General features: G+C 43.5%; 1 pseudogene; it reads right to left on the minus strand.

The window, feature by feature from the left end:
• Positions 1–6,053: 6,053 nt before the first annotated feature.
• Positions 6,054–13,292, minus strand: part of LOC119448847 (putative uncharacterized protein DDB_G0271606) — a 13,131-nt pseudogene continuing 5,892 nt past the window's right edge.

Genomic DNA, 13,292 nt, shown 5'->3' on the forward strand with positions numbered 1-13,292 from the left:
TGCTTGACATTAGGTGAATATGCAATCTCGCACAGGTGGGTGTCCTATGTATGCGGGAAAAGACGCGGTTTGTCCCAGTGCTTAGTTTTCTGTAGCATGATGTTCTTGGTCACTGAGTTGTTCAAATAAATTTTGTAATAAGCGGTGTCACTACAACTGAAGTCAAAAAGCTTACGAACTTGAAACACTCGCAGCACAGCTAACTTATCGTTCACTGCAAACATGTGTGGGAAGTTACGGTGCTAACTATTTTATAACAGATGACATATTTAGCGTTCACATTCTCTTCGAACAGCTTTCTTAAATATCAATGAGGTCAATAATTTAGCATGAATCAAAGGAACACAAATTGAAGAAGATGCTGCACCACTGGTCGAACAGGTGCTCGAAACGAGGGCACCTCACTTTTCAAGCCACCCGAGGCACGATATTTTTTATTAGTTTATTTATTTAATAAACTTTCTTGCGTTAAAGAACCCCAATTATTCTAGAGTTCCCCACTACGGCGTGCCTCATAATCATATAGTGGTTTTGGCACGTAAAACCCCATAATTAAAAAAATACTTTTTTGCGAATCTCACAAGAGGTCGTAGCACGGAGGACACACTTATCAGCATAGAGTAAATGTGGTAATGATGAAATAAACTTTAATTTTCGAGAAACTGTTCACGAGCGATTCAGCTTTGGATCACTCTAGGTGGGAGGGTCCCTCATTCCAGGAATCCTCTGACCGCGATAGCATCCCGGGCTCTGGCGACAAGACGTCGTTATGTGGTAAAATATTTTTTAACGCAAGGCAATACAAATCACACTATTTAAAACTATACAGCTACTTTCTGGTCAGCAGCAACTTTCTTTCTCTTTCTTTCCGCCTATGAAATGAAGTAAACATCTACTACAATATCTAAGTCATCGTCAAGTGCGAGGTATAGTAATATGCTAATTAAAAGAGTGATCACAGTAAAAACAGTAAATATTAACGCGGCTTTACGACGCTGAACTTGCCTCATGACCAACTCATGGCCTGCCATGGCCGTCTGTTTGCGACGACATTGTAAAGGTCATCATGTGAGGGCTTGCGCACGTGCCTTGTGGCATTGCCCTTTGGCAATACCGAGAATACTAGAGAAGCATTGACGCAAAGGCTCAGCAGTCGTAGAATGATGCCTAAAAGGGAGAAACCGGCTCAAAGGTCGCGCAACAAGCAGTGCGCTGGAAGCCTAGTCAACCAGGACCATACTTTGCAGTCTTTATCCCCTAAACAGAAGTCTTTTGTTTCCGATTTCCAGTGCTGCCGGGTTCTTGCAATATATTTTAGTTTATTGGAATCGATAACAATTCATACTGCCACATACGAAACATACGCCTTCCATCGTGTGCTTCAACTTGTCCCAGCCTGTCAGTGACGTGCTTTCACTCGGACCTAAGTTAGCAGTTTAGGCGTGTTCTCCGCCAGACCTCCTGGCTACCGTCAGGTAGGTCTCCCGGCGTGCTTGAGAGCAAGAGCACGAACGTTGCATAGCAGACGGTGTCGACGTCTTCAGCCAACTGTCTCAAACCTCCCGATAAAACGTTGTTACCTGTTTAACATTTGTTGTGTGTGCTCCCAGTGGACGAAGAGGGTGGTCTTTCAGTAATGTCAGTTCAGTTGAATCAGGATAAGGCAGGAAGCACGGTTTCTTCCTTTTTTGAGTCACAACACGGTTTCATTGAAAAACGATAAATAGCAATGCCAAAGGCATTTGTGGCAGGTTAAACCTTGAATCTGTTCTAAAGGGCATGCCCAACTCAAAGAATGATTTTCTTGAAGTTTTCTTCAATGCGAAAATCCACCAAGTTGACATGTCGGTTAAGCTTATCAATTCAGAAATTGGCACCTGGCAAGAATGTGTCGCTCTTTTCTTACAGAAATACCTCAATTGTTTAGAAGTGGATGACCAGTTTTTGTAAAAAAAGGACTCTGGTACAGTAAAGCGATTTGTCAGCTCACGATGTAACGAAAGCCTGTTTGTCCTTTTCAATTGACTTCAAAGACCTTTATTATTTTATACCAGATGATTCACTGCTTCAATGCACTGATGAATTAGGTCCTTCAATTTTGCTGAATGAATTTGGCATCAGTGTTGGTGGTTATTTAGAATTACTTTGATTTTATCTACAGTTGGTATGGTAAACCTCTCCTTCAAAAAGAAGGCATTTGCATCGTATCATGCATAGATCCCATAATCATAGATTTGTTTTCAGCAAAACTTCACATATCTGTTTCGGTTGCATTCATTAACACTGAAGTCTTTGGTGGTTTTAGATACGTTGACAACCTTTTAATTTTACAGCGAAGCTGTGTACCTCTCGTTGGTTTGAAAATTTTGTGGCGTAAACACAAAACTCCAGGTTAACAATTGAAGGCAAACGGCATATCTTTCTGTGCAATCAGGCATACCGCATATATGTACTTAGTGACGTCACCACGCTTTCATATATAAAAGGGAGACCCATCTAACAACTCATTCAGTTCATTTTAAGACTGCCATGGGTAGACCAGAGAAATTGAAGACACCAGAAGAACAGCGTAAATACAATTCTCGACCATGTGTGGTGTTTTATACAGCTTCGTTGGACATTCACGTTCGCAGGACGGGATGGCGGCCATTTTTTTTGACAGTGATATCAACTCGTACAAATCTGATGCTTTTATAGTTCTGGACATAGTACGTACATGTTTTAGACCACTAGAATTAACCCATGAAGTTTTTAAGAAAGGTGTTAAGGTTCCTTGATGGTAAGTTATTTTTGCATGAAATTCGTTCTTGCTGGACCTACGTGGCAATAAGCCACTTCTTCTATTGAACTCTGCGCAGTTAAAGTTATAAAACGTGGCGTTGTTAGCTCATACTTGATAAATTTCCTAAGAAAATCCTGCGACCACAAAATGGTCGACAGCTTCCGTGAGCAATCTGAAAGCGTAAATACGGCAGGTTATCCAACTCTTCTACAAGTGTCTGTTGCCGAAGGCCTGCTGTGCAGTTTTTTGTCTGTGGCGAATGTAAGTCCAGGTGGGTCAACTCGGGATGGCCAAAAAATTGCAGTAATGTCGTACATGTACAGAATCACGCACAATCTGAAAAAGGTCGCCCAGCGTGTAAACGTGAAAGTTGTTTTCTCTGCTCCGGAAAAAAAATGAGGTAACCTGTGCAAAATGACCGTCCCACCATCTCGGCTAAACCGATGGTGCCTTATCAAACACCAAAATAAATTTAGAGAGTGCGCAAATAACGTAGTATATCAGATTCCCCTGTCCTGTTGTAAATATTGCATTGGGAAGACAGGCCAATGCGTAAATGGAAGGCGGAAAGAGCACATGTACAATGTAGAACGCGCAAAAACTAGAATTTTACGATGACTTTCTGCCCGCTGTAGAACGTGTGGATGCAGACAAGATTCACGAAGTGTTGTATAATCGCAACACATAGATATCGTGTCACGCGCGAGATAATCAAAGCGGAAAAGCTTTATGTTTAAAGGATGGTTGTGACAGTACCCCTGTGTCGATCTCACTGACAAGGAGAAGAGGTACCTAGAGCTATCGCTAGATTGAATTTTTTTTTCGCTACGTTTTCCGCATGGCCTTTGTGTTTCTGTGTGACTGTATGTATATAGCGATGCTTTCTAAAAAAAATAAACTGTTGAAAGATCAGCGCTCTGTTTTCTCTTCTCTCCCCTCTGTTGTCCTTGCGCTGCTAATCAAGCCTTAAAGAAATAAAGAAGGTGATGCTGGTAATTTGGTGACCCTGCTAAAGCAAAAAAAAAAGATGTCTGCTCATCTGGGTGAGCAGGTTATGTGTGTTTTTTTATAAGGTGCTACGTTCTTCTTTCTTAGCCTTCTCTATTGCATTGTCACTGACCTAACGCACTGATTAGCTCGCCACTGATTAGCCCATCACCGATTCTGACGGGCTAATTCGGTGTGCAGATGTTCGCAGCATGAAGACAAATCTCCTTCCATTGTGCTTACTCACCTGTATCGAATATTTTGACTATAAGGAATTGATGTTTTGCAATGTCTTATGTGGTTACTGTTAAAATTTAGGTATTGATGCTTACCTGTCTGTTTCCTGTAAACCGGAATGACAAGATTTTTGCGTTCACCAAAAGGATTATTGTTGAGGCCGAGTATGTGTGCGTAAAGAAACATTGCTGTGCACCATATCGAAGTTTGAAATTAATGTTAAAAGTTCTTGTTCACCGTGACAACAGCTTAAGAATGTATCATCGATAAACATACCATCGTGCCAACCGCCATTTCGGAAATACTTGAAAGGCATTGAGTGGAAATAAATTGTTTAACAGAAAAGTTCCCATTCACCATGCGTTGTGCTTTTTTAATTCAAGAACATGATGCACAGGCAGTGAGTTGCGTTTAGTGCAAAAAAAGAACAATCTTTATAAATATTCAGACCACGCAGGACAATCCACGTCAAAGGCTGCATCGACGGGCAGTGTAGCAGGTGCAACATCCGTGATAACTGGTGTGAAATAGATACACATCCGCGGAAGGAAGACGAGAAAGGTCTCTGATTGTTGCGCATCTGCTTGACACCAGTTATCATGTACCAACCAGCCCAGCAGCAAGTTTTACTAAATATCTGTGACTCTCTATTCTTAAGCAATCGCGCGGCTCGTGTTTAATAAACTTTTCCTTTTCGCCCAAGCGCATTTACGGCATGGTTCCTCTATCCATCTTAAGACATGCAGTTAATAATAGACAGTGGGCGCCCGTTTACATTGCCACCACCCGACTTAGAAGATTTAATTTCATTTCCTTTTTTTATCGGTAAAAATCACTACAGCTTAACCGCTTTGTCACGTTCCTTTATTTTCTACGTTGAGATCAAGTCGGTCGGTCATCCATAGATACCCCATGGATTTCACCGCAGGAATCAGAAGATAACGACGAAGTAAGGTGTGAGACCGGGCTAGTTGGTATTCCATATTGATACGACCAGCGCGAAAGCAGTCACGAAACACAAAAAGAGGCGACGAGGACAAGCGCTGTCAGCGCTTGTCCATGCTCGGCCTGTAATTTAGCGTTGCACGTCCAGGCGACATTCCACGTCGCCAGCCTTTGTCCAGCTAATGGCCTTTCACTCCAAAAGAACGTCACGCTTATGGCCCCTGCCACGTCCTGAGACTTTGCCTAAGCCAGCGCCTGAGCTGACCGATCAACAAAGCTAGCCACGATGGGACGAGGCCATTGACCTCAGAAATAGACAGGAGGACAAAAGAGGTAAAAGAGGCTCAGGCATTGGCACCGCAAAGGGGGAACAAACAACGCCTTCCTGAGATGAGTCCGACAATTCAAGAAATCACGAGGGGTTAGCGCTTGTTTAATCATACTAAACGGCTCGTCGCCTCGTTATGTGTTTCATGTCTGATTTCGCGCTGGTCGTATCAATAATGACGAAGATGGGCACCATGATGAATATGAGGAGAAATCTATTGAAACCTTTGGTAGAATGGGTTGACTCGTTGACGAGCGGTTCTCGTTAACCCGGGGGCCAGGGCCGCGATTTTGTAGCGATGCCTTATGATTTATTTTAGAATAGTCTTATCATCCACCGCTCACGGCCGGCTGATCCCGTTGATAACGCGAGCGGACCGTCGCTCTGACCACTGACAAAGCGCGATAAGCAAGAAAAGGCATTATTACTTTAAAGTCATCGCTACAAAATACCGGCCCAGGACGACCTTAAGTAAGCTAAGCGAGCTAAGGTCGTTGACCCCTCGTGGTTTCTTGAGTTGTCGGTGTCATCTCAGGAAGGTGCTGTTTGTTCCACCTTTGCGGTGCGAATGCCTGAGTGTGCCTGCGCGTTTGGTGCAGTCTTTTCCTAAGAAATCGCCCTTTGCGGTGCGAATGCACCGCAAAGGGCGATTAGCTGGGGGCGATTAGTTAGGGCGATTTGTTCCACCTTTGCGGTGCAAATGCACTGCAAAGGGCGATTAGCTAGACAATGGCAGGCCACGTGGAACGTTTCCTGGACCTGCAATGCTGAATTTCAGGCCAAGCTTGGACATGCCTCGAAAAGTTCGGCGCAGTCTTTTGTCCTCTTGTCAATTTTGACGTTAATAGCCTCGTCCGATCGTGGCTGGCTTTGTTGCCCGGTCACCTCAGGCGCTGGCTCAGGCAAAGGCTCAGGACGTGACAGGGGCCATAGGGGTGACGTTCTCTCGGTGTGAAGGGCGATTAGCTGGACAAAGGCTGACCACGTGGAACGTTGCCTGGACCTGCAATGCCGAATTTCAGCCCAAGCATGGACATGCCTCGAAAAGTAAAAACACGCATAACAAGTTTGACACGACGTCTGCAGAAAAGGGCTCTCGAGTCGCTAATTCACGACAGCCATGTCGCTTCGCACTATGTGCACAAGCCACTCGAATTCCAGGAACAGCCTGAACATTGCCATTGCATTCCTTAAATTACGGCAACGTACCAATGGTGAGAAAGACGGTACATGCGAAATATAAAGAGCGCTGTGTAATGGTTCGATAAATAGCTGAATAAACGCTGGTATTAACAACAGTACGAATAGCTCATGAACAAGGGAAACTATTTCGGGCAGAAAAATATTGTACAAAATACTTGCTTTTACCTATTACTGCGAGATATTTTTTGTTTGTATTCTGCGGACGGCACTCTATCATGACTATTGTAGTGTATTACTTTTTGTTATAATGTACATCATTTTCAGTCATGAAGAAAAGTCGACAATTGCCGCATATTTAGTATTTGCTCCATGAGGACTATATTAAAATTAAATTATGAGGTTTGACGTGCCAAAACCACGATATGATTATGAGGCACGCCGTAGTGAGAGACTCCGGAATAATTTCGACCACCTGGGGTTCTTTAACGTGCACCTAAAGCTAAGTACACGGGTGTTTTCGCCTTTCGCCCCCATTGAAATGCGGCCACTGTGTCCGGGATGAGGTATATATTCAAAACATGGGCTTCGTATTTGTGTAGATGGTAAAATACTCTGAGAAGAAATAAAACCTAATACTTATATTGAAATCATGACAAAAATGAAAAAAGGACATTCTGACTCAATTTGTGGCTGCATTTTCACAAACGGTAGCGGTTCAAGTAAAAATATCGTCTAATCAGTATTCTATAGTCTGCTTTGCTGCCAATTTATTTAGAAAGTCTTAAAAGACTCAGCTTTGTTTCGAGCGAGAAATTTGGACCACTTTGGGTTCTTTAACGTGCACCTAAATCTAAGTACACAGGTGTTTTCGCATATGTAGCACGTGTTGAGCAACAGAAAGCTCTATCGGGAGTTTCTCATGTTGCTCTACAATTTTCTCATTGTCCGATTGATAATTATGACAGTGCTTCTGGAGTTAGATAATTAGTTACAATTACCTAAATAAATCTCGGTAACAATTACTGGCAGCTACTCCACTGTACTGGGAACAATATGCACTAGATTTTCTTCGAGTAACTCTATTGCTATGTTTTTAAATCTTGGTGCACGATAGTTAAATTGCCGAGCGACTGACCGCTCGAGACACTTTGCGTGTATTCGCGGGCTTCTTTCACGCTCGGAAAAACACTTTTATATAGTACGTATTGAGCAACAGAAAGCTGTATCGGGAGTTTTTCATGTTGCTCTACTGTTTTCTCATTGACACTTTTAATCTAATTTTAATATTTCAGAAGTTGATTAATTAATTAAGACTTATTATGTAATTATGTGGAATGCAAAAATAATATGAGTATCCCCAAGCGACGGCACACAACATTACCTTGGTTCTGTCCAGCTACGTGGCATTTGCATATCTTTATAGTTTGGCTAAGGTTACGTGGGACACCATGTATGTATGCATGTATGTATGTATGTATGTATGTATGTATGTATGTATGTATGTATGTATAATGTCGCAATCCTTGTTTAAAATTTCTTTTCGAGTTTCTGTTTGAAAGCAACATTTTAGAATTAAAACTAAAAGTGCATAGTTATGTTCGTTGATGCAATGAGTGAGCGTTTGTGAACACGCGTTCCACATACGGACGTTGAGTTCGCAGTGAACAGCGCCTTTCGAAATTGCTACAATTCTGCACAATGGGTCAAATAGGCTAATTTTCATCGTCTTTCAATTCGTAGAGCATTGACTACAATTTTCATTAAAATTCAATACCAGGCTTTGAAAAAAAAAAGAACGGGTATAATTCAGGAATACCTCCAATAGCACAGTGGGAATTCCGCAACCATGATGTCCATTGCTTAATTGTTTCAACGAGTAAAAATGTATACCACGAGACACTGAACAGCTTCAATATCAATATAAGTAGGCAAATAATATTCAACTACGAGCACAAACCTTGCATGTTACTTATCATTGAGTACTATTAATTCTGCTAAACAATGATGCTTATGTTGCTTAAGTTCTACACGGAGTTAGTAACACATTTTATGCCACGCAGCTTTAACTAATACGAAGTAGCAAAACTGCTTTATGTGCTAGGAGGTGATGTAATTTATTGAAGACACATCACGCCCCCTTTCCTTTGTATTATATTTCACACTTCTGTGTGCTATATGCAAGTACTTCCGTATGCAATGTTAATGTCACTACAGTTACAACTCCTTATTGTCTGATAATGAGCGCATCGCTACACTATATCCGGCGACCATGCAACAATTTTTATTGGGTGCAGCTAGCTACCATTCCAATTTAATTTTGCTTAAGTTAACCGCGCCAGTATTTACCCTCCCATTGTTACTTTTAAATTGTTACTATAGTGCACCTTCAGGGACACTGACCGCTTGCGAAATTCGGAGCGTGCAAGAGACCAGAAAGGGGAAACCACGCTCCTCCCCTTTTTTTCATAGAAATCTCAGGCTGTTTGCATTGCCTTGGTTGTTAAATAGCACTGGACGCGCTAACACACACGCACACAATCGCATGAGTGGATTTAATTAATTAAATTGTGGGGTTTTACGTGCCAAAACCACGATCTGATTATGAGGCACGCCGTAGTGGTGGGGGACTCCGGAAATTTGGACCACCTGGGGTTCTTTAACGTGCACCTAAAAATCTAAGTAAACAGGTGTTTTCGCATGTTCACAGGAGTGGATTCTCACAGCGCACGGAATCTGTTTTTTTTTTTTTGGAGACCCTGAAATGCTCGGTTTCGTCTGCCACAATGAGCCTTTGTTGTTTACCCGCCGTGGTGTCATTCCCAGTGAGCTCGTGCTGCGCAATCACTTTGCTCACGGCGTTCTATAGTTACAATATAATTTTGCAATTAAAAGCAGTAAGCTTCTTTTTTAAGTGTTTGATTAGCAAGTGTTTAGCTATTACCGCCCTCTCTCTTCATTATGGCTTGATAGCTTTTGAGCCCTTTGGGTACAGTTACACATTGGGTATGGCGGCCATGCTTTCGGTGTGCTCACAGTACGCATACATTCCCGCGGGCTGCGTTCTTGGTTGGCTCGTGTTGAGCTGACTATCGGACCACTGCACTCACCCAGCTACCACTGCCACGTGTACATCTGCCAACAATGCCTGTCAGTCAGCCTCAAGTTGCCCCGACAACACACCTCTTTCTAGGCAGCTCTGACACCACAGCTCGAGTTCAAACACGAGTCAAGAAAATTAAGGAGTGTAGACTTGCTGACAATATTAATTGTTACTTACCGCCAGTTCGATTATCTTGAATACAGCATGACGCCTTAGGTCCGTAAACGAGCGGACAATTCGCTTGCGTCGCGAGTCCCAGGTTCTTTTGCATCGCACACATGTACGACCTTCAAAACTAACCAACTTTTTTTTTCTTTTTTTTTTCAATTTTCGTACCACTGGAAGAGATTCATCGATGCCTAGAATGCCTCGCAAGCCTGTCATTTTCTCGAGCATGTGCAAAAACGTATTTTAAAGAAAGCGCAGAGGCCAATCTGCAAAAAGACACAACGAGTGTTCACAAACCAACTGATCCTTTATTTCGAAAACAGCAAATTTTGCCTGGGAGTAGTGGGAGGAAACATGCAAAGGAAGTAGAAATTGAACATAAACTATTCTGAGTGTGTTGATTCCCGGCTTCCGTATACTTCCGGATAGCGTACACTTTGCCTTCAGGCAAAGTATACGCTTTCCAGAAAGGTAGGCAGTTCATGGGGATTATAAAGGATAATGTAATAAATGACGGGAGTTGATCATTTCACAAAAATAATAGCATACATGAGCAGGAGGCAAAATATGCAAATTAATTCTCCTGGAACATTGAAGACTGAGCTGGCTAGCGATGTAAATACCAGTGACCAGACATTTAGGTATGGATGTTCAAAAAATAAAGAGAAAGGGTTCAATCAAGTTGACAGGTATACGGCTACTCCAGTGTCGTGTTATTGCTGTCAGTAATATTTATTTAATATTTCATGCGGATTTCTGAGGGTGGCTTTCGGTGAAGGATGGCATCATGCCTCGCAAGAAGCCCTGCTGACGGTTGCGAACAGATGGAGAGCTTGGCCTCTGGCGGTGCTGAATGCAGCCCGACGATGGAGGCTCTTTGGAGAAGCGCGGGTTACCTGAGGGAGCAAAATGCCAAAGAAGAAAAAAAAAGAGAGAAACGATGATCATGCACTTAGGTTTAGGTGTACATCAATGGGCGCGCCAGTTAGCGAAAATTGATATGCTCCCAAGACTACACCGTCTGTCTTTCAAATCCCAGGTCCGGCTGGAGACGTAATTTAGTTTAAGCATTCACAGTTCGCGCCCTTGTGTGGGCGGTCCCGTCGACCGCATAGTTGACGGGCGATGAATATTTGAACACCTCAGCTATGAATGTTTTTATCATTAACTTAGGCTCTATGTCGTCATGTGTAGGAAATCCTACGCTCCCAACAGAAATGATTATGTGCAGAAAATATCACACGCAGCTTGGGGTGGCTCTGACAAACTCGGGGTGGCTCTGACAGAGCCACCCCGAGTTGTCTGTCGCCGGGGAAGGAATCTAAGAGATATCCTCGTCAGAGCTAGAACAACCACGGTTCAAAAGATAGAATCAGGCTGCAGACCTTGTGGTAAACCCCGCTGCAAGGTCTGTAAGCACATGACTTCAACATGTCTTGCTAAGGCTACTTCCTCTGATTTCACATTCAAAATTAAGGAACCTCTAAATTGTGACAGCAGCAATGTCAGGCTTCCGCTCTTCTCGTGAACGGGAACAAAGAGAGTCATATTTTATCCACAAATTTAGAACAATCACGCACGGCATAAATGAACACATGGGAAACCTCTCGTTTCTTTGTCAATAAGTAAATTAGCTAAAATCAGAACTTAATCCCCACATAGGCAAGCCGAACACGTGTGTGATGTCGAAAGAATGCCCACTACCCCAGTGGGGGAGCGGACCGAACCACCCACATTATTGTGCCTTGCTTTTTAATTTCATGCTTATTTCGACACGCTGTTACTGTCATATTTGCAGGCTACTTCTCCTTCTTTCGTGTTTCTCGGGTTTTGCCCTTGCTTTTTTAATTTCATGCTTTTTTCGCCACGCTGTTACTGTCATATTTGCAGGCTATTTCTTCTTCTTTCGTGTTTTTCGTGTTTTGCCCTTGCTTTTCAATTTCATGCTGATTTCGCCACGCTGTTACTATTATATTTGCAGGTTATTTCTTCTTCTTTCGTGTTTCTCGTGTTTTGCACTTTGCTTTGTCTGGCACGACCACGTCTTGGTGTCTTTCGTTTAACTCTTTCCGTCTCTCTTCCCTTTCTTTTTTTTGGCATGTTCAACTTAACATGACAGGCGTGTCCGACAAATGTGCATGTCAAACACGGTTAACAGCGCGCCATAATGGGGACCGTATCAAGCACTTGTCCACCGCCAATAATGACAAGCACGCGTCGTGAAGAACCCCGCTACCAACAAGGAATCTCCCTGCCATTGGCTTTCTCCCTGGGATTTTTATTTATTTATTTATTTTTTTTTCATGGTTTGCTCTCTCTATCTCTCCTTTCTTACTTTTTTTTTTGGCGCCTTCTTTCTCTACCTGAAGATATAAAAAAAAGGTCGGTCCACCACCGAAACTGTTGGGTAAATAATAAACCTAAGATAACCGCGAAGTTGTGCTTCTGATTTTCCTATATATATATATATATATATATATATATATATATATATATATATATGAACGAGAAGAAAGGGGACTGAGGGGATCGATTATTATTAATCATATCATAAGCCAACAAACAATGACACCAAGGACAACATAGGGGAAATTACTTGTATTTACGAATAGAATTAAAGACATGATAAATTGTGCCGTTGTCAGATGGGAAGAGGACTTGGCACCCGTAGGTACCGCGCCCCAGAGCGTTCATGTACTCAACACCCAGCATCATTCGGTACATTGACCCCGGCACCCCCCCCTACCCGGGCTCACTGGGTGGGGGGCTTTGATTCGGGCCAACGGTCCTTCCCGGACAAGGGGGCCGCTGTGGAGCGGCGCACGCCGTGCTATTTCTCGCTTCACACAAACAGCCATGTCGGTCGTCAGGGACACAAGCCCATCAGATCCCTGGATTGCCTCGACGGAAAAGGTGTCAAGGCAAACAACCATGGAGACAACAGAAGCCGTCCGCGGCGCAGCGCACTCTGTTGCGCCAGCACCGGTTCCAACTCTGTGTTCCACTGAGGCGAACGGAAATACGTGGATCGACTGGCGCATGCTGTCCAGTCGAGTGACCTTAGAAGCATGCATCATAACTTAATGGAAAGCTTTCCACCTGACTCTTCAAAAATCACAGCTGGGCGAGCCCACACTTCGAGAAACTTCTTCTCGCCTAGGTGATGCCGCTCCCGGGTGAGATGAAACCAGACTTCCTTCCGTGCTTTTCCAAGCACTTCGTGAAGACCCGGCGCCGCTCCCCCGAAAACCGCATCACAGCGTGCTAACCAAACTTGGTATGAGCACTCGACAAGAAGAAGCACGAACTGGTTGATCGCCTGGCTGGGCAAAGGGTGCAAGAAACGGACTGTCTGAAATGGAACGCCTGGGAGACTAAACAAACTAGCTATCCGTTGGAGGAGAGCAGCAGAAAGTAAACACTGCGAAAAGATGTGAACTGTATCTTCTCGACCGCGACAAAAGGGGCACACTCCACGAGCCGGGATGGCTGTGAAGGGTCGGAAACTAATCGGCAAACAGCCTCGCGCCAGGCGGTACATGAATGTAGCTCGCCTGGCGTCAAGGAAGCTTGCCGTAATCAGCTTCCAACTGGTCTGTGAA

This window comes from Dermacentor silvarum, chromosome 4, assembly GCF_013339745.2.
Source record: "Dermacentor silvarum isolate Dsil-2018 chromosome 4, BIME_Dsil_1.4, whole genome shotgun sequence".
Classification (NCBI taxonomy): Eukaryota; Metazoa; Arthropoda; class Arachnida; order Ixodida; family Ixodidae; genus Dermacentor; species Dermacentor silvarum.